This window comes from Phodopus roborovskii, unplaced genomic scaffold (assembly GCF_943737965.1).
Source record: "Phodopus roborovskii unplaced genomic scaffold, PHOROB, whole genome shotgun sequence".
NCBI classification, from domain to species: Eukaryota; Metazoa; Chordata; class Mammalia; order Rodentia; family Cricetidae; genus Phodopus; species Phodopus roborovskii.
Genome location: NW_026126469.1, coordinates 7,316,791 through 7,330,139, shown reverse-complemented (window position 1 = coordinate 7,330,139; position 13,349 = coordinate 7,316,791). Strand labels below are relative to the sequence as shown.

Below are 13,349 nucleotides of genomic sequence, written 5' to 3'. Positions count from 1 at the left end.
TGACCTATGCCTAGCACCATATAATCCTCGATGTCCATCTGCTCAAGATGTTCTCTTTAAGAACAGCTACACACGTGCACATGAGCACACACACACACACACACACACACACACACACACACAAAAATACGTGCTTTTTAACAGTGATGAAAGAACTGGGCATCCATTTGGGAAATAAATAAATAATACAAGTTATTTCCCAGCTCACACCATTCATCAAAATGGATACCAGATGGCTGAAGGCGGAAATGAAACCATCAAGGTACTAGAGGAAAATATAAGTGAATATTTTATAATCTTAGGATGGGGAAGGGCTTTCTAAACATGTCAACAAAAGCAGAAACCATAGAGGAAAAGATTGATAGATTTGACTACATAAAAAATTAAAAACTTATGTACATCAAAAACCAGCATAAATTGAAAAAATACTCAACCTCACTAGCATTCAAAGAAAGGCAAATTAAAACAGCAATGAGGGACTCTTTTTTTTCTTTGCTGATCAGATTGGCAATGATTAAAAAGGATGATAATGCTGAGAGCTGGAGAGGGCAACCAGTGCTCTCACACAGGGGCGGGGGCAATGGGAATCCCTACATTCCTTCTGGAAGACATTTTGATTCTAAGTATGAAAAGAGCCCAAGGTGGCCCACACCTTTGACCTAGTAATCCTACATATAAAAATGTATCCCATGGACAGATTTGATGTACTACACATGCATGCACACTTTTGTTTTGAATACTGACAACCTGGAAGCTGAATGTTTAGCAAACTGAATTAGTCAAATAAATTGTGATATAGCTCACCCAATAGAACGCAGCACTCAAAAGAGACACCAGGGACAGTGACAGATCAGTGGCACAGGAGAGAGAGCCCCAAACATCCTACATGCAGGTTCGACTCCCTTTTCCCATAAATATCAAACCCAGGAGGAGCTTAGCTAATTGGGAAAAAACCTGTACCAATATTTCAAAGGAGTACAAAAGGCTAACCTTCAATTAAATCGAAGATTTAAATGCAGCCTGATAGGTGGCACACACTTTTAATCCCAACACTTGGGAGGCAGAGGCAGGTGGATCTCTGGGAGTTCAAGGCCAGCCTGGTCTATAAAGAGTTAAACTTGTCTCAAAACACACACACTAAAAATTAAAGTAGCATATGTATGTGGTTCTCGTATCTATTGAGAAGTAGCTAAGTTCAGAAAGATACACTAGAAAATATTAATAGTACCCATCTCTAGTAGGTATGATTTACACTTACTTCATTTTAATTATTTGTATTTTCTACTTTTTCTGAGATGATTGCACTTCAGGCTTTTTGCTTGTTTGTTGGTTGGTTGGATTTTTGTTTTAAGATAGGGTTTCTCAGTGTAGTCCTGGCTATCTTGAAACTCATTCTGTAGACAAGGCTGGCTTTGAACTCAGAGATCCGCCTGCCTCTGCCTCTCAAGCGCTGAGATTTAAAGGTGTGTGCCATCGCTGCTACCACTGCCAGCACCCAGTGTACATTTGTGTTTATAACAACAAAGTAAAGAGAAAAACTTATCTTAAATAAGCCTCAAGGTTATTATTATTTTTCACAATTACCTTATGGAACAAAATTTATTAGTGTGGTTCATGGCATGTGAAAATATGCAGACATATTATAGATATACAAAACAATGTATAAGATGACTATTTTCAAAAATAAAAATGTATGTAACTAAGATTTCAGAAAGTATGCTACCAAGTATTTGTTCGCTGTGTGTCCCTTGTGTCCCTGTGTGTGTTGTGTGTGTCTTTCTTTCTCTCTCTCTCTCCTCTCCTTCTCTCTCTCTCCCTCTCTCTTATGGTCAGAAGTATCTCCGTTCTCAATAATGAACAACATGCTCTTTAAATAATTTTTTTTAAGGCTGGGTGGTGGTGGTGTATGCCTTTAATCCCAGTACTCAGGAGGCAGAGGCAGGTGGATCTCTAGTTTGAGGCCCACCTGATCTATAGAGTGAGTTCCAGGACATCGAAGGCTACATAGAGAAACCCTGTCTAGAAAAAAATTTAAACAGAGCCCTCAAGAAACATCTAAACTTTGTAATAATTTACTCATCCTAGGTTGCTGTATATGTATGAGATACTGACTAAGTGGATGAACTGTCTATACACACTGATCTAAGCAAGCAGTAAGCCTGGCTATGGGCCTCAGCAGAGGTAGGTACTTAGCCTCTCTTTAGTTCTCTTGAGTATCCCTGAATGCCATGGTGTCAGCTGCCATGCTGAACACAACAAAACTATCTGTACTTGAAGCCCTTTGCTAAGGCAAGGCCAGCTTCCTAAGAAAGGGTCATTTAGCAATTTGTCCTGCAGCAGGTAAGTTACAAATCACTTAGACCAAGAGGTGGCTCAAGGAAAAAACAGAGAGTAAAATGGCCACAGGCAGCAAGAGTTGTCTATAAGAACATATTTCTTGCTGAGCACCCCTCCCCAACTTCTGCTACAGCCTGCTCAATCAGTCATCCTATTCTTATACCCAACTTGTTAAAAGAAACCTTGGGAGTGGGGATGTATAGCTTGTGTTACAACTCTGAGGATAAAGCCATTGCCACCAAGCCTAGTGAACTGATTCTTGGGATCCTCATGGTAGAAGGAGGGAATCAACTCTTGAAATACTGGCCTCTGGCATCTAGTTATGAGATTTTGCATTCATGCATCTCCTTCCCACACAAATAAATAAATATATATATAGAGAGAGAAAAGGAGGGCAGCTCCAGGAAAGCGCCCCCCCCCACAAAAAGGCCAGGACAGGGCTGAGCCCTGAAGTCCACAAAACCCCCAAGCTCTTCATTGTTCCTAAGAATTTATAGCAAAATGGCTTCTTGCCCTCCATCCCTGTCCTGTCCGGCTCATCCTCCAAGTCCCAACACCCTCCTGGAAATATACTAATTATTTTGTTGCTGGGATCAAAACAGTATTTCTCTAACTCTACCACTGAAGTCCACCAGCAGACAAAAGAAAGAACCTGTCTCCCATACTCCCAGAGGACTGAGTTGCCTGAAGCCCCTGCCAGTGGGTCCTTGCTCTCTTGGAAGCCCTTTTGTTCCCTTAGAGATTCATGTGATTTTTGCATTCTTTTGCACAGACTATATGAATTTCTTCTCTATGAAGTTATTTAAAATTATTCACCTCAAGGAAAATTGATGCTTCTGAAGGAAAATTGTGTTTATGCAGAGGCTTCGAGTGTCCTCTTGGGAGACTACCAGTGGGGTAAAATTCAAGCTCTAACAAGCAAGGCTGTTTATGGTTTGAGCCTCCCAAAGCTTTCTGGACTTTTGCTGTCACTCATCACTGGGCCACCTGGACCCCTGCCAGTTCCTGATATGCCATCTTCCTCCCAGTCCTGAGGGAACACTGTCCACTTGCTGACAACCAACCCACTATCCCAAAGGCCTTGAGAGAGACCACGTTATGCCCGTGTTTTAGAAAAAGAAGCCTGGTGTTCAAATCCTGACTCCATTCTTCACACCAGACATGTTCACCTAACTTCTCCATTTCCTCTGGTACAGGGACGACATAGATTGAAGCCACTCAGTATGTAAGCCCGGCTCCTTGACCCTGACCTCCCTGCTCCTGCTGAGCTGTGTATACATACCACCAATGCTTCACGTGCATTCACTCAGCCACTCTGCCCATTTCCATCACAATCAGTGTTTTCTCACATCTCAGAATTTCCTTGTATTTACATATAATCTCATGATTTGGATACTATGAAATAAACTTGTCTGTGCATTTTGTTTTTTGGTTTTTTGTTTGCTTGTTGTTTTGAGACAGGGTCTCTCTATTATATGTAGCCATGACTGTCCTAAAACTTGCTATGTAGCCTAGGCTGGCCTGGAACTCGCAGAGACCCACCTGCTTCTGCCTCCTGAGTGTTGGGACAAAAGTGTGCACCACCATGCCCAGACATTAAATATACTTTAAATAATAGCTTCCTTTACTAATGTTTCATTCCCTTAAAAAATTAATTAATTGGTGGGCGCTGTAGAGGTGGTCTACTGGTTAAGAGTGCTTCCTGCTCTTCCAGAGTTCAGTTCCTAGCACTCAACCTTGGGTCGCTCACCACTGCCAGTAACTTCAGCTCCAGGTGATCTGAAGTTCTCCTCCCCCACAAACACACAAATAAAATATGTGGTACATGCACATGTGTGTATGCACTGGCAGGTGCACTTGCCTTTGCATGCATGTGTGGAGCTAACAGGGTCAGCTTTGGGTGTCTTCCTCTATCGCCCTCTATCTCCCCATCAACCATAATGACTGTCCAATCTGCCTCATCTGGCATTGGAACACATGCTACCCCGTTTTTACATGGGTGTTGGGGATCTGAACTCAGGTCTTCATGCATTTACCCCCTGAGCCTCAGGAGTTCTCTCAGGAATATTCTCAGGCATTCCTTTGCCGGTTGGCTCCAGAGAAGCTGGCTGGGAGCCATCCACCATAAACACCTCCAGAGCACAGCCCCGCCTCCCTCCCTCCCATAGCACCTTACTCACCCAGTACTTAGAACACACCTAGTAACTGCTTATGGCATAAACAAAAGCTTCACATACATGATGTGGGTGGGGGAGGGGGAGGGGAGCCCTCTCCAAATGAGCCGTTATGCAGAAAGGGTCATTGTTACAGGCAGCAGAGCTGGAGGCAAGCCCTTCTCCCATCCACAAGGACCAGCGCCCCCAATTACACCAGCTGGCCTCCAACTTCTGTGTGAGCCGATTAAAAAGCACCCTTTCTCTAGTGCCTGGAAACTCCTGCAAGGAAAGTTTGCTGCCCAAAGTTGGCTTTTGACTAGAGTCTTAACAAGAGGCTTCAGCAGGCTGTGTGGAGAGACAATGTCACTTCAGAGAAGCAGCTGGAAGCGGCAGTTAGAAGAATTACTTTAATGAATACATTTCCTTTCAATTGTATGGGAATATCAAGATCCCATTAGAATGGGGAAGCAATTAGAACTAATAAAGATGAATGCGCAGTGCTCGGTGCATTCGGAATAATAAGCAGCCAACAAAGGGACTCCCAGAGCGGGCTCTGATCCAAAGGAGCCCACAGCCAGCAGAGGGGAGCAGCCCTGCTCAGTGCTCAAAGCCACCGTGCCCTGTACATTCTGATCACGGCCTGGCCCACAAATGGTGTGAGTTGTGCCTCCGAGGTGTGGGGTGGCCCCCACCCCCTCCTGGGTCAGCCTCTTGGGGGTTGAGATGGACTGTTGGCAGCCCCTTGGCAACAGCCATTCAAGCCGGGGCTCTGGCTCCTAGCCAGCTTCTAGCCTGTCCCTCCAACTAGGCCTCATTGTGTCCAGGTGGCAAATGCCTTCTCACCAACTCTCCTTAGAGGTTTGGAGAGGGACTGGGACAGTGAGGAGGGAAGGAAGGGTGAATGAGAAGGGGCCTTCTGCCCTGTATCTCTGCTCTCCCCTCCTCCACTGCCCACAGACTGAACCTCCTCTGAGTCTGGGGTTATGTTACAGTCGGTGGTGAGTCACAGGCAGCCAAACACAGGAGTACTGTTGCTTACACAATTGCTCTTCAAACAGCAACAAACAATTTTCATTACCCAAGTCAGATCAAATCATTCGCCTGGCCATCCTGCCTCAATCCCAGCCACACAAACAGGCCCGAAGTCTCATGCTTTTGCCTATCCAACTCTGACAGCACTGGGCTCCATTCTGCCTTGGGCTCTGGGGGGCAGACAAAGCTTTCTCTCCTTTATTTGAGCTGGGGCCGTATTGCATGGCTGTCAAGACTAACAGGAGGAGCAGAGGAGACACAGGCATCTCTGCAGTGGGGCCCACTCAGCTGTGGGCCAGCAAGCTTCTTAGCACCTGTGTGAAGAAGCAAAGGCTGCTGGACTCCCGTGCCCAAGTGTAGGAGGCGTCCAACAAGAAAAGCCTGGCTCACCACCAAAGTATTCACTGGCCTCTGAGGCAGTGTCTGTACTTGATGTTTCTTTGTTTAATCTTTTTTGGCCAGACTTTTTTTTTTGAACCAAGAATGTGTAAACTCATTCCGAAATGTCTGTATAAGAGGTCAGCTACACATTCATTACTGGGATTTTTCTATCTTCTATCTTCTCTTAAACAAGACAAAAACACTTCACAATCTTATTTGAACCTCAAAATAACCCTGTGGGGTGGACAAAGCTAGAGTCACTGAGCCCAGTGATGAAACACACAGGCCTGAGTGCAGCCCTGTGCAAGGTCACAGGGGGATGGGTTAAGAAGCTGCCTCAGTACACTCTGACACCTTTCCCACACCTCCACTAATGCCAGGCATTCCAGGAGACTTCCCCCTAGAATTCTTTACTTCCAGTGTAACTCCTTATCCCCTCCTTAGCCACACTGTGCTAAGAACCAAGGGCTATGAAGGGCCCTCAAGCAGATTCTGACCTACAGTCACCAGAGCGCTTGCTTTGCCATGTCCCTACCAAAGAGAAACCCCCTTCCTCCCTTTCCATGGCTCAGATAAAAATGGTTTGAAAAGTTTCCAGGACATGGCAGATACAGTAGGAACTGGGGGGAAATTGCTGCTTATGCCCTTCAGTACAACACTATAGTGTCTAGGGACTGTCAAGGATTAAAACCAAGTCTATGCACCTACTATGCCCCCCCTCCACCCATCACATGTAAAGGCCTATTCATTTAATTTATGAGTTTTTGTTTTTATAATTCTGCAGTGTAATTTGTAAACTGTGAAATGCATAAGTAGTAAGTATACGGTTTGGCAAGTTGCATTCCTATACTAGAGATACAGAGAATTTTCATCTACCCAGAAAGTCTCTGTCACCCCATCCAGTCAGACCTACCCACAGTGTCCATTGTCCTAATTATATCATAGATGAAATACACAGAATCCTACCATAGCTATCTCCTTGAATATAAGGAATTCAACTGTATCTATTGTATCTTTCGTTTAGTGTAATGTCTGTCAGGTTCACCCATGTAGTGTCAGTAGTTTGTTCTTGTTCAAAATGTAAGTACTGAAAAATGAAATCATAAAATTTTCTGGTAAGTGACTGGAGCTGGAAAAAATTATACTGAGTGAGGTCACCAAGGCCCAGGAAGACAAAATGCTGCACATTCTCTCTCATAGACTGACACCAGTTTCAAATCATCTGTTTTGTGTGTTTAACTCAGAGCACAAGTGGAAGCCAGGAAACTAGAAAGGGACATTCGGTTTAAGGGAAAGGGAGAGACTATAAATAAAAGCAGAGAAGGAGAATACTGGGGGTGTGGATAGGCTTAGGCAGGGAGGGAATGGGGAATGGGGAGGGGGAACCTAAAGGAACTGGGCATGAAAAAGCCATGTGGAACCCTACTGTCTCACAACCAGCTCAAATCATAATTGGAGGGGACAGTAGAACACATGTGATATGAAAGAAGATAAGAGGGGAGGACACTGGAGGTTAGGGTTTGAACTGGGACAGGGCTGGGTGGAGGAAGGGGATAGGAGTTAACCACAATTAAGGATGTGTGGGAAAGCTTTGTGGAAACCCTTCAGTATATAAGTTCATACCAAAATACATTTTTAAAAAGGTGGTCAAATGTAAGTACTCTGCATGGATGGCCAATTTAGCTCCCAAATCCATGGGTTATTAAATAAAAATCGCAGCTCCAGAGGCATGGAATACCTCTCTAGGAGCTATTAGTCAGGGAGGCCCCAGAGGTCCCCAGAAAAGCTCAAGCTACTGCCTTGCTCTTGGCATTCCATCTTGACTACATGGTAAGATCCTATAGCTGAAGACAGAACACACTTAGCTGCAGGACATAAAACCCTCAACTGTCCTCCTTGCTGGCCAGCTTTCCCAGTGCTGGAAGGAGCAATGCAGGCTTCTTCGGGGGTGGGGGGGATCAATGGTTTTACCCAGCACCAGACCCTGGATGCTATAATCCTAACCTGATGGACAAAATGTACTGGTACCCAATAATCAAATGACTGTTGTGGGGTAACTAACTGCTGTTTTTTTTTTTTTTTTTTTTTTTTTTTTTTTTTTTTTTTTTTTTTTTGGGTTGGGTTGGTTTTTTTGAGGCAGGGTCTCTCTACATGGTGTTAAGTACAGATGTTCCAGTGCAGGAAGGACCACCCATTGCTCTGTAGGGAAGCCTAATAAACTCATTGGTTTCCCGGGGTGCAGGCAGGGATAGGTTGCCCACGTTCTAGTGGATAATCCCATAGCCATGCACACATGACAGAAGTAGTTGCACTTAGCAGAGGAGGAAGAGATGGGGGAGGAGGTAAAGGGGAAGAAGAAATTAAATAAAAGGGTAGGGTTTCGAGGGAATCCAGAGGAAGAGTAATGGGAAGTGGGTATGACCAAATTTCATTGTATATGAGTGTGAAATTCTCAAGAAATTAAAAAAAAAAAATCTGTGTCTTAAATGACTTGAGAGACACAGTAAGGATAACACTAAGATGAGGCTACACATTAATTTGGAAAGTGGGGTGGGGGTGACTTTGGGAAGCTTTGAAGAAAGTAGATTTAAACTAGCGATTTTAGTAAAATAATAGTTCACTTGAAATAAGTCTTGTTAGTGTATGCAAAGCAACTAATTTATTGCTAACTTGTCTCTTAAGATGCTTTCTATCTGTCCTATCTCCTGCAGGCTCATTTCCTCAGATATTTCTCCTTCATCTTTCCTTGACCAATCTTGCTGTAGCAGGCACATTCTTTTATCTTCAGCACTGTCCTATTTAGAAACAGCACTAGCAAGACAGTCCAGCCAGGATCATGGACATGGAGAGGCTTCAAAGATCTGGGTTTGCATTTCCAGTCTAGCACATAGCAGATGAGTGGTTTGAGGCAGGTAATTTCACCTCTCTGTGACTGTTTCCCATTTGTAAAATGAGGATAATAATACTTTGCTAATAGGGATTTGGGAGGACTCAATTACATTGTACATAAAACGTTTGGCACAATGCTAACAATTGCCTCAAGCTAGACTATAATAAACATCTTCCTGCCTCATCCACACACTTCAGTTTTTGTAAGTCACATATCAATGGGTATATATTTTTCAATTTTTTTCTTTTGAGGCAGGATCATGTATGTGAATTCTTTCTGTTGTTGTTGTTTTGTTTTTTCAAGACAGAATTCCTCTGTGTTACAGCTATGGCTGTCCTGGAACTCAATTTGTAGATCAGGCTGGCCTCGAACTCACAGAGATCCACCTGCCTCTGCTTCCTGATTGCTGGGATTAAAGGTGTGCCACCACGACTGGGTTATTATGCTCATTTTTATCAATAATGCAAAGAGTTTTAGTTAACTATCCAAGGTTATGTATTTGACAAACAGCAAATGCCACAGGAAAAATACAACCATTTTTAAAAATGTAGTTGGTAACAGCAGTACTTTAATGAGAATCAAATGAATATTGAAGAAATGCTTATAGAAACAAAACCTAGCACAAGGATGTTAAATAAACATAATTGCTATGGTGACTCAGAAATATCAGTGAATATTGAGTAATTGGGTGTTAAATAAAATATAATTGCTGTGATGACTCAGAAATAATAGCAAATAAATTCTATGTATGACCTCCAAGGAAGACTTGGAAAGGTGATGTTTAAATGTAGACCTGAAGAGCGGATAGGATTTGAAAACATGGGATATTGGTAGGCGAGGTAATTTCCAGAGTGGGGAGGGGGAGGGACACGAAGTGGAAGAGGGGTTAAAAGGGAGAGAAATAAAGAACAAAAAAACTTAACGCCGGGTGATGGTGGTGGCGATGGCACATGCCTTTAATCCCTGAACTCGGGGAGGCAGGGGCAGGGATATCTCTGTGAATTTGAGTACAACCTGGTCTACAGAGTGAGTTCCAGGACAGAGTCCCAGCTACAGAGAAACCCTGTCCTGAAAAACAAAACAAACCCCCCAAAAAAGGGGGGGGGAGGAAAGGGGTGAGCGCATTTTGATGGGGGAAAATGTTTCCTTTCCTCAAGCCAGTCACCCAGGCACCACCGCTGCTGTGCGTGGTGTGTGCTTTCTGCTCTGTGCATCTCTCATCACCCGCGGAGTGTGCTGTCCTCACCTTGCAATTAGCCACTGACCAGTATTTCGGATTGCTTCCAAGAGCCTCTTCCGCACTGCAATAAGCATCCCTTCCGCGTGCCACCGAGGCCGTGGACAAAGACTGCAGTCTCCCCCCATGTGTCCTGGATAAATTTTAATGCCTCTAGCATTCTATCAAGGCCCTTCTCTAACTTGCCATCCTAGCAGTGTCTACGCACGCTGCATTTGAGCCTCACCATCTACACAAGCTTCTGATCTATTCTCGCACACCGAAGCTTCCCCGCCCTGAACGGCAGCTTACAACGTTTACCCCGAAGCACAGGCTCACACTCCCCGCGGCGCCTGCACCTGTATGAGCCGGTGCACGCCGCCGCCAGCCCTGGAGGAACGGAAGGGCTGCGCGCGGCACGCGGCTGCCATCTTGGCCGAGGGAGCCGGAAGCGGCGAGCACGGACTGCGGCTGCGCGGCCGTGGTCGGGTGTGGAGCTCGCCGCGACCTCCTGATACTCCGGCCGCCGTCCTCCCTGGCCTGTTCGCGCAGTCTCTGGGGTGGCTCTCCGGGCACCGCCTGCCCGAAGGCATGTGGCAGAAGCCTGAGAGTGGGTGAGCCCTGCCTCCTCCCGCTGAGGATGAGCAGGATGGCGAGCCCAGGCCTTGGCCGCCTCCCAACGCCAACTGATCGGATTGCTGCCTGCCTACTGCGTGCTGTTTCTGCGAGTAGAGGACAGAAAGAAGGGCCTCATCACACGCTTCCAAGACGGCGAAACACGTTTTCGGAGACTTGAAGGATCTGCACCGTAAGATCGCCTTAGGGCTGCACAACATCGCGGTACGTCTTTGCTTTCCAGCTGAGCAGCTTCACCGCAAGCATCACACTTAACATCTTGACCGTCAGGTTAAAACCTCTTGAGAGGTGGAGCAGGCTCTGGGAAGAGATGGCTCCAGATTAGGTCTCTTAGCGATAGTCTTGGGTCTTATCTACAGGAAAGGTAATAGCTCCGGGGGAGGGGCGAGGGAGGGCGGACGGTAATAGCTCCGGGGAGGCTCAGTTCTAGAAGCATCTGAGTCAGTGGTGGTGGTGGTGGTGCATCCATCAAAGAATGGGTACCTGAGAAGGCTTATTGGGGGAGGTTTTGTTCAGCAGCGATGCCTTAGTTACAGACAGGTGCCTTGCACCAATTCATCAGAATATGAATGCCCTTGGAGTCCCCGAAGCAACCTGGAAATCACCAAGATGAAAGCCCTGGTTCTTGGCCAGGCTTCGGAAGAAAGAACTGCAGTGTTGTCCGGAGCAGTACGAGGTCAACAGAGCCAAGCCTAATTAGGGCTAGTGCTAGGACCATGCTGGTGGGAGGAAGGGTAGCCACTGAGGGCATAGAAGAAGCCTGAGAAAATTTTGGAACTTTAGTTTTTAAATCTTGTATCCTACCAGGTTTTGTTACTTTTAATATATTAAATTGCTGATTATAAATGAGGCCGTTTCTTTTTCTTATAGAATGTGTTGTAGAGTTTTGTGCATTTTGTAAAATGAGTTGAAAAAACATTGCATTTTATTCTGTGATCCTGAATGCAGTATGCAGCTCTGTAATGCTGGCCTTGATGACGTGAAGGAAGGCAACAGGTTTGGTCTGGTACCAGGGTGGGAAAGCTTATTTCATGCTAAGACTCTAACATTTTTGTGTTTTTTTAAACAAAAAGAAGACTGGTATGTACTTCTATTTGCCTAGCTATTATAGTGATGTAGTGAATGAGAAGCGTATCCTGATACACTTAATAAACTTGTTGAGCATCTTGTGTTTTGTGCTGCGCAGTTTCAGGCATTTGGGAATAGGATATATCCTCTATTTAGTGGAAAGAGTAAATAAACCAGAAATTACAATACAGTAAATGAAAAGCTACAAAGGGATGTGGGATCTAGCTGAGGTGGTTGAATGAGGCTTGCTTGAGGTTGGCTACCTTTAATAAATCCCCTCAGACTTTGGAGATAGAGGAGTTGGGGATGGTACAAGAAGTGTTGTAAGAGCACTGATCATTTTCAGTAACAATACTCACTGGGAGCTCTTGCTTCATAGCAGTGGGTTATAGAGCACAATGATTATGACCATGATCAGTTTGGCCCTCGCTGCTTTCCTTCGATCAACCTCTATAAGGGTTCCTCTTCTAGCAAAGCCTTCAGAGGCCAAGTAATGCCTGAAATATTATATAGAAAGTGCGAACACATGTCTTTTCCTGCCAAGAAGCTCCACTTCAAGACCTGTCCCCAGTACCAGGAAGCCCCGTGCTTTTGTTGCAAATCAGTCTGCTGCTTTCCCACTCCATGGAGACATGTAGACACCCACGGGGCCTTTGCAGACCACCTACCTTCACCCTGAGAATAAATACTTTAGAAAGTAAAATCAGGGAACAAAAGGAGTGGGAGCCACTAGAGATGGGCATTAGGGAACTGGGTCCTTAAAGCAGCATACTAGTAGAGCTGTTTTCTATTTGTCACAAGTTTTCTTTTACCATTTATGTTCAAACAGCATTAAGTATGGTAAGGTTGTCAAGGAACACATTTTAGGACACAAGGTCAGGGATTCAATGAAGCAGATCCAAATCAGAGTAAAATCTGTCAGTAGGCACTTTGCTAATTATTAAAAATGGCCCCCGAGTAGTTTGTAATTCATGTGGAGATGACCTTTCTGGGTACCAAGTTAATTAAATGGGATGACTGCCTTTGCCTTTAAAGAGCAATACTTTCTCCTGGGCAGAGGTCAGATGCATGAGCATCGAGGGTCAGGTTGTTTGATTTTGCCTGCAGTCACTTGGTTAAAGTGTCAAGACAAAACCCAAGTCTCTTGCACCCACTCCAGAGTGTTTCATTCTAGCACAGTGTCCCCATTCCTGGCCATCAGTAAGCTGTGTGTGACTTCAGTTATCACATCTCCAAGAACAAGTGAATTATGTAATTATCTTCAGTTGCCACTCAGTCTTTCAAGGACTGAAGTGGAATAAAAGCACTCCGAATTTTACTGGTGACAAAAAAATGGCTTTGCTCAAGGTCAAATGTATAAAGACAGAGCAGAGACAAGACTAATAAAAGTACCATTCATTAAACATGTTACCAGCCAAAGGTATTTCCCACTACTTTTTACAAGCACACTGCAAAGTATCACTGAATATCTACATTTTAGATACACTAATGACAATAATGCTACTTACAGTTGCCCAAATGAGCCAGCTCTTATATGCTTCCCATGTTTGTAATCATCTTAAGGGGAAGATAGGATCTTGCCTTCAGAGCTCTCACAAGTAGCCTGACAGAACAGGATTAGAGTTGAAGTCTT

General features: G+C 44.7%; 1 long non-coding RNA gene across 1 annotated transcript; it reads left to right on the top strand.

The window, feature by feature from the left end:
- Positions 1-10,457: 10,457 nt before the first annotated feature.
- LOC127226834 (uncharacterized) lies at positions 10,458-11,817 on the top strand. Its single transcript, XR_007834936.1, has 2 exons — positions 10,458-10,852; positions 11,211-11,817. It is a non-coding gene; the product is annotated as an uncharacterized LOC127226834 (long non-coding RNA).
- The last annotated feature ends 1,532 nt before the right edge of the window (positions 11,818-13,349 follow it).